Raw genomic sequence first — 7847 nt, 5'->3', positions numbered from 1 at the left:
CAAAGGAAGACCTCACCATTCCTCTTGAAGAAATCCATGTCGACGAGAAACTACAATTCATCGAAGAACCAATCGAAATCATGGATCGTGAAGTTAAACGGCTCAAGCAGAGCAACATACCGATCGTTAAGGTTCGTTGGAATGCTCGAAGGGGTCCCGAGTTTACTTGGGAACGAGAGGATCAAATGAAACAAAAATATCCACACTTGTTTTCCGATGACGCAAAATAGGTACAATTTTAAAATTTCGGGACGAAATTTATTTAACGGGTAGGTACTGTAATGACCCGCACTTTTTCGATCGTTCTATACTTATAAGATTAATATTTATATAAATTAAACCTTACCAACATGATAAGCAATCCAAATTGTTAAGATTTATGTTTTTGAAAAGAGTTTTACACAACGTTTGACCGTCTAGTTTGACCGATGATATCACGAACTATACAATATATGATAATTATACATACATATTTAACATGATCTAAGGATGTTTTAATATCTCATTTTGTATTAATAACAAAAAGTCATAAGTATATTTTGAAACTACTAACTTAAGTTTTCAAAACAATAACCATACGTAACGTTATTTGACATAAATACTGATGATTTATAATGTTTATACATATATCGTATAAGTAATGTATTTAATCATTTTTAAAGGGCTTTTATACATAAAACAATATAAGTATATTTACAAAAGATAGTTATATTTGAATTCTCGTTCCGTTTCCTCAATAATCCTATACGTATATCTAGGGTACTATACACAGCTTCTAGAAGTATTTACTATTGGTATATACCAATAGAAATCTTCAATTATTGGAATAATATGTCATTCATGACATAATAAATTTTAACTTATCTTAGATATTTTCACTAAAAACCAAATTTTCAAGCCTATAAATAAGCACCATTTCTAACTCATTTTTACACATTCATTTTCCAAATTTTACTTCCAATTTTCACACACACTTGCAAGAACTCTCTCAACTTTTATTTTACTACTTCTTTCCAGCAACTTTACATTTTAAACTTGAGGTAAAAACTCTACTTCAACTCTTTTTCAATTCATATATTTATAGCTATATATATAAGAGTTTATAAACTAGAACATAGTTTGAATGATTTCAAACTTGTTCGCAAACTAAATAGATCCTTCTAACTTAACTTTTAAAATACTTCAAGACCTGTAATATAACTTAAAAATATGCTAATTTAACAAGGTATAACTTGGTTTTTCAAAGAACACCTTAAAAACTGTTTTTATGACGTCGGAGTGCAACCGGGGGCTGTTTTGGGTTGGATAATTAAAAACCATCTTAAACTTTGAATTGGAGGTTTATTTTCTGGAAAAATGATTTTTACTATGAATATGATAACACATAAAAATTTCATGATTTAACTCAAAGTATAAGTATTTTTAGAAAAATAATCATTTAAGGTTGTTTACATGATAGAAAATGATTAACTTCATAAGTTTCACTAAAGTTTGACCTATGACCTGTGATTTCGAATACAAACTAAGGTATTTACAGTTCATAGTCTTAAAGAGGGACTCGATCCAAGGAAGTGGCAAGTTGAATCAACGAAAACGGAGTTGTAACGAAGAAACTATGACCAAAACGAGATCGGATATCTAAGACTAGTTTGGCTACGAAAATAATTGGAGAAAATTAAATAAATCACATCTTTTTAAAATAACATGATATTTTATATATATGTACTCATAATTTAATTTTATATGGTTCAGGATCACCCGTAAACAATACGAGAAGATTAATCATAAGATCCCATGATTGTACGCAACACGTCATTTGACAACACCGGTACTTTATGTACGCAACACGTCATTTGACAACACCGGTACCATGGGTCAAGATTAATCTCGACCAATACATATACGATGGGGGTTTTTATTTATTTCATTGGGGGTTTATTAAACACCTAAAAATGAACCATTAAAATTGAATTACTAACATCGGACTGCTAACTACGGACTAAGAAATTATTAAAACTATTAAAAGTATAAAAAGTATATATATGTGACGATTGTTTAAAATAGAAATATATTGATAAACTATATATGGATAGGTTCGTGATATCAATCGGAGACCAAGTCGAAATTACATATCTTCAAGACGAAAGTGAGTATATAGTTCCACTTTTAAACTCTAAATATTTCGGGATGAGAATACATGTATTTTATGTTTTACGTTATGGACACAAGTAACTGAAAAATATATTCTACGTTGAGTTGTACCACTGGCATACTTCCCTGTAGCTTGGTAACTAATATTTACAGCGGTATTGTAAACGCGAATCCTGTTGATAGATCTATCGGGCCTGACAACCCCAACCGGACTGGACGACCAGTATTCAACGGTTGCACAGTACTTCGTTTCGTGACTACATTTGGTACGGTGTAGTAAGATTTCATAATAAAGGGAATATGCGACGTGATTAAATGTTAAGTATGGTTACCAAGTGCTCAACCACTTAGAATATTTTTATTAAACTGTTTATATACGAAATCTTGTGGTCTATATATATATTGCTGCCGGCACTAAACCTATATCTCACCAACTTTATGTTGACGTTTTAAACATGTTTATTCTCAGGTGATAATTAGAAGTTTCCGCTGCATTATGTTGAATTTGAGCAGGATCTTGCGTACGCATATTTGTGTCAAAAATAAAACTGCATACCCAAGGATTTGTGTTGTAAAATATGCTCGAAATCGTGTTGTTATCATTATATGTAAAGTTTGTAAGTCGAAGATTATCGCTAAACGATAATCATCTTTTTATTGTCTAAAGCTTGTAACAAAAATAATGGTTATGGTTTGTAATGTATAATATATGCAGTTTCTCTTTTAAAAATGTCGCATATAGAGGTCAATACCTCGCAATGAAATCATACATTATCTAACTCGTTCTTAGGGTTAAGGACGGGTTATGACATTATTGGAGCCAAACAGTACTCAATTATATTGAGACCAAACGAATCCTGCCCCTCTGCTGCATCTTTTGGCTATTCGAAACGTGGGCAAAATCAGAAAAGTCTATTAATTGGATAACTTATATAATTTTTCTTTCTTTTTAAAAAAACTAATAGGATATTCAGTGAATGCATCGAGCAAAACGTTCACCACCTTTTGTACGTTCACCACCTGTAACTCGATCAAGACATCTAGCAAATATTGTCGCCGTTGATTTTTCTTTAGAATCGTCATCCAGTCGACCAAGTACTCCAATTCAAATTTCCGATAATCCATTTTTTGAACCCGACCTCACAATTGAGAATCCGGAGAATATTCAAGGACAATTCATAGATCCTGAACCATTAATTTTTCCTCCGGAACCACCAATCATTCAAACAGAGATTGTTGAGGAACGAACCATTAAATCAGAATACTCTAGTGATTCAGATTCAACAAATTCAATCATGGAAAATCTGGAACCTCTAAGTATGGAAGACCGAATGAGAGCTAAACGCACTGGCCAAGGTCACGCAATTACTCATCCTGACATTAATGCACCAGATTATGAAATCAAAGGACAAATTCTACACATGGTAACTAATCAATGCCAATTTAGTGGTGCGCCGAAGGAAGATCCAAATGAACATCTTCGTACCTTTAATAGGATCTGTACTCTATTTAAAATAAGACAAGTGGAGGATGAACAGATATATCTCATGTTATTTCCCTGGACTTTAAAGGGAGAAGCCAAAGATTGGTTAGAATTGTTACCTGAAGGGGCAATTGATACATGGGACGTTTTAGTTGAAAAATTTCTTAAACAATTCTTTCCGGCATCTAAAGCCGTAAGACTTCAAGGAGAAATTGTTACATTCACACAGAAACCAAATGAAACTCTATATGAGGCATGGACAAGATTTGGTAAGTTATTGAGAGGATGTTCGCAACATGGTTTAGACACTTGTCAAATAGTACAAATATTCTACCAAGGATGCGACATCACTACAAGGAAAGACATAGACATAGCAGCTGGTGGTTCCATTATGAAGAAAACCGAAACTGACGCTTATAAGATTATTGATAACACTGCTTCCCACTCACATGAGTGGCACCAAGAAAAAGATATCGTTAGATCATCTAAAGCAGCTAGAGCCGATTCTAGCCATGACTTAGATTCCATTTCTGCAAAGATAGATGCTGTCGAGAGACGAATGGAAAAGATGACTGAGGATATACACTCAATACAAATTAGTTGTGAGCAGTGTGGAGGACCACATTTGACAAAAGATTATCTCAGTATTGAACTAACAATAGAACAAAGAGAGAATGTTTCATATATAAACCAAAGGCCTGGAAATAATTATCAGAATAATTATCAACCGCCAAGACCGATTTACAATCAAAACCAGAATTATAATTGCAATATTCCATACAACAACCAACAAGGTCCTAACAATCAACAAGTATCCAATAATACTTACAACCAGCAAAGACCTAATTTTCAAAACAAACCACCACAAACCGATGATAAAAAGCCAAATTTAGAAGATATGATGACGAAGCTAGTTGAATCTCAAACACAGTTTTTCACATCTCAGAAACAAACGAATGAGCAAAATGCTCAAGCATTTAGAAATCAACAAGCTTCTATTCAAAATCTGGAACAAGAAGTTAGTAACCTAGCAAGGTTAATAGGTGAAAGAAAACTGGGAATTTTACCTAGTGATACAAATGCTAACCCCCGGAATGAAACAGCTAAAGCCATTACCACAAGAAGTGGTATTACACTTAAACCACCTGAAATACCTGTAATTTCTGATGAAGCTATTCCTACTCCACAAGAACCACAACCTGAACAAGATAAGGAAAAAGAACCGGCAGTTGAAAAGGTTAATGAAGATAACACAGTTAAGGCTAAACCTTATGTTAAACCATACCAACCACCACTTCCTTACCCTTGTAAAATGAGAAAAGAGAAACTTGAAGCCGAGAAATCCAAATTCTTGGATATGTTTAAACAGATAAATGTAAATCTTCCTTTCATTGATGTGATTTCAGGAATGCCTAGATATGCTAAATTTCTGAAAGATCTAATCTCGAATAGAAAGAAAATGGAAGAACTCTCGGCTGTTACTATGAATGCTAATTGTTCTGCAGTGCTGTTGAATAAGATACCAGAAAAACTATCTGATCCAGGAAGTTTCTCAATTCCATGTTTTCTGGGTAGTCTTAGTTCAATAGAAGCATTGGCAGATTTAGGTGCTAGTATAAATTTAATGCCGTATTCACTATACACTAAACTAGACCTTGGAGAATTGAAAGCAACACGAATAAGCATACAACTAGCCGATAGATCAATAAAATATCCTAGAGGGATAATGGAGAACATGCTAGTTAAAGTTGGTACTTTAGTATTTCCAGTAGATTTTGTTGTTCTGGACATGGAAGAAGATTCTCAAGTTCCTCTCATATTAGGAAGATCATTCTTAAACACGGTTAAAGCAATGATAGACGTGTTCGGTAAAAAACTTACCCTAAGTATAGAGGACGAGAGTGTTACCTTTTCTGTTGATAGAGCAATGCAACAACCGCAATCTGCAGATGATACATGTTATTATATTCAAACTATAGAATCACATTCAGAATTGTTAGAAGAATTTCCAGAATTACAAGGAACAGGAGAATGTTCTTTAGGAGAAGGAACTGAACCAATTGATGAAACTGAAATGTTAGCTACACTTATGGCTAATGGATATGAACCAACAACAGAAGAAATTCAAATGCTAAATGAAGAAGACAGATATCGATATAAATCACCGATAGAAGAACCACCAACATTAGAGTTAAAGCCACTTCCAAACCATTTGGAATACGCTTATTTACATGGTGAATCTGAATTACCTGTAATAATATCGTTTTCTCTTACTGAAAATGAAAAATCTCAACTCATTTCTGTGTTGAAAGCTCATAAACCAGCTATTTCATGGAAGATTCATGATATTAAAGGAATAAGTCCTTCGTATTGTACACATAAAATCCTTATAGATGAAGGTCATAAAACGTATGTGCAACGCCAACGAAGACTAAATACTAATATGCAAGATGTTGTTAAGAAAGAAATTATTAAATAGCTTGATTCAGGTTTAATTTATCCAATTTCTGATAGTCCATGGGTAAGCCCAGTTCAATGCGTGCCTAAGAAGGGTGGCATAACTGTCATTACAAATGAGAAAAATGAGCTTATTCCGACTAGGACTGTAACAGGATGGCGTGTATGTATTGATTATAGAAAATTAAATGACGCCACCAGAAAAGATCACTTTCCCTTACCTTTCATTGATCAAATGTTGGAAAGATTAGCCGAAAATAGTTACTATTGTTTTCTTGATGGTTTTTTCGGATACTTTCACGTGCCCTTATGGTACTTTTGCTTACAAACGCATGCCATTTGGACTTTGCAACGCCCCTGCAACCTTTCAAAGGTGCATGATGGCGATTTTTCACGACATGATAGAAGAATGCATGGAAGTTTTCATGGATGACTTTTCAGTCTTCGGTGATACATTTGAATCATGTCTAGTTAATCTTGAACGAATGCTTATTAGATGTGAACAATCAAATCTAGTACTTAATTGGGAGAAATGCCATTTCATGGTTAAAGAAGGCATCGTTCTTGGACATAAAATTTCAAAGGAAGGAATTGAAGTGGATAGAGCTAAAGTAGATGTAATTGCTAAACTTCCACATCCCACCAATGTTAGAGGAGTTAGGAGTTTTCTAAGGCATGCCGGTTTTTACCGACGTTTCATAAAAGATTTTTCTAAAATTGCCACTCCTATGAATAAACTCCTAGAAAAGGATGCTCCATTCATCTTTTCAGCTGAATGTATCAAATCTTTTAATATTCTTAAAGAAAAACTCACTAATGCGCCAATTATGATAACTCCAAATTGGAATCTACAATTTGAACTAATGTGTGATGCAAGTGATTTTGCAATGGGAGCCGTTTTAGGACAAAGGATTGAAAAACGATTTCAACCTATATATTATGCTAGTAAGACGTTACAAGGAGCACAAACAAATTACACAACTACTGAAAAAGAACTCCTTGCTATTGTCTTTGCTTTTGACAAATTTCGTTCATATCTCGTTCTAGCTAAAACGGTGGTCTATACTGACCATTCTGCTCTTAGATACCTATTTTCGAAACAAGATGCTAAACCAAGATTAATCCGTTGGATCTTACTCTTACAAGAGTTCGATATTGAAATCCGAGATAAAAGAGTAGTAGAAAATCTCGCCGCTGATCATCTTTCTCGTCTTGAAAATCCCGAATTAGATGTTCTAAATGAATCGACCATACAAGACAACTTTCCTGATGAATATCTATTGAAGATAGATTATAATGAAATTCCATAGTTTGCAGACTATGCAAACTATTTAGTATGTGGTTTCCTTGAAAAAGGATTGTCGTACCAAAAATGAAAGAAATTCTTTAGTGATATAAAACACTATTTCTGGGAATATCCACATTTGTTTAAAAGTTGTCCCGGTGGAATAATACGCCGATGTGTATTCGGGGAGGAAGCTAGTAAAATCTTAAACCATTGTCACACAGGACCAACAGGAGGGCATTATAGGCCTCAACTAACAGCAAGAAAAGTTTATGATGCTGGATTCTATTGGCCTACAATTTACAAAGACACACACCTTATTTGCAAATCCTGTGATGCTTGTCAAAGGGCCGGAAAAATAAGTCAACGTGATGAAATGCCACAAAATGTCATTCAAGTATGTGAAGTATTTGACATTTGGGGTATTGACTTTATGGGTCCATTTCCAAATTCTCATAATAATCTCTACAT

Source organism: Rutidosis leptorrhynchoides, chromosome 10 (genome assembly GCF_046630445.1).
Source record: "Rutidosis leptorrhynchoides isolate AG116_Rl617_1_P2 chromosome 10, CSIRO_AGI_Rlap_v1, whole genome shotgun sequence".
NCBI classification, from domain to species: Eukaryota; Viridiplantae; Streptophyta; class Magnoliopsida; order Asterales; family Asteraceae; genus Rutidosis; species Rutidosis leptorrhynchoides.
Note: the sequence above shows the minus strand (reverse complement) of the source record.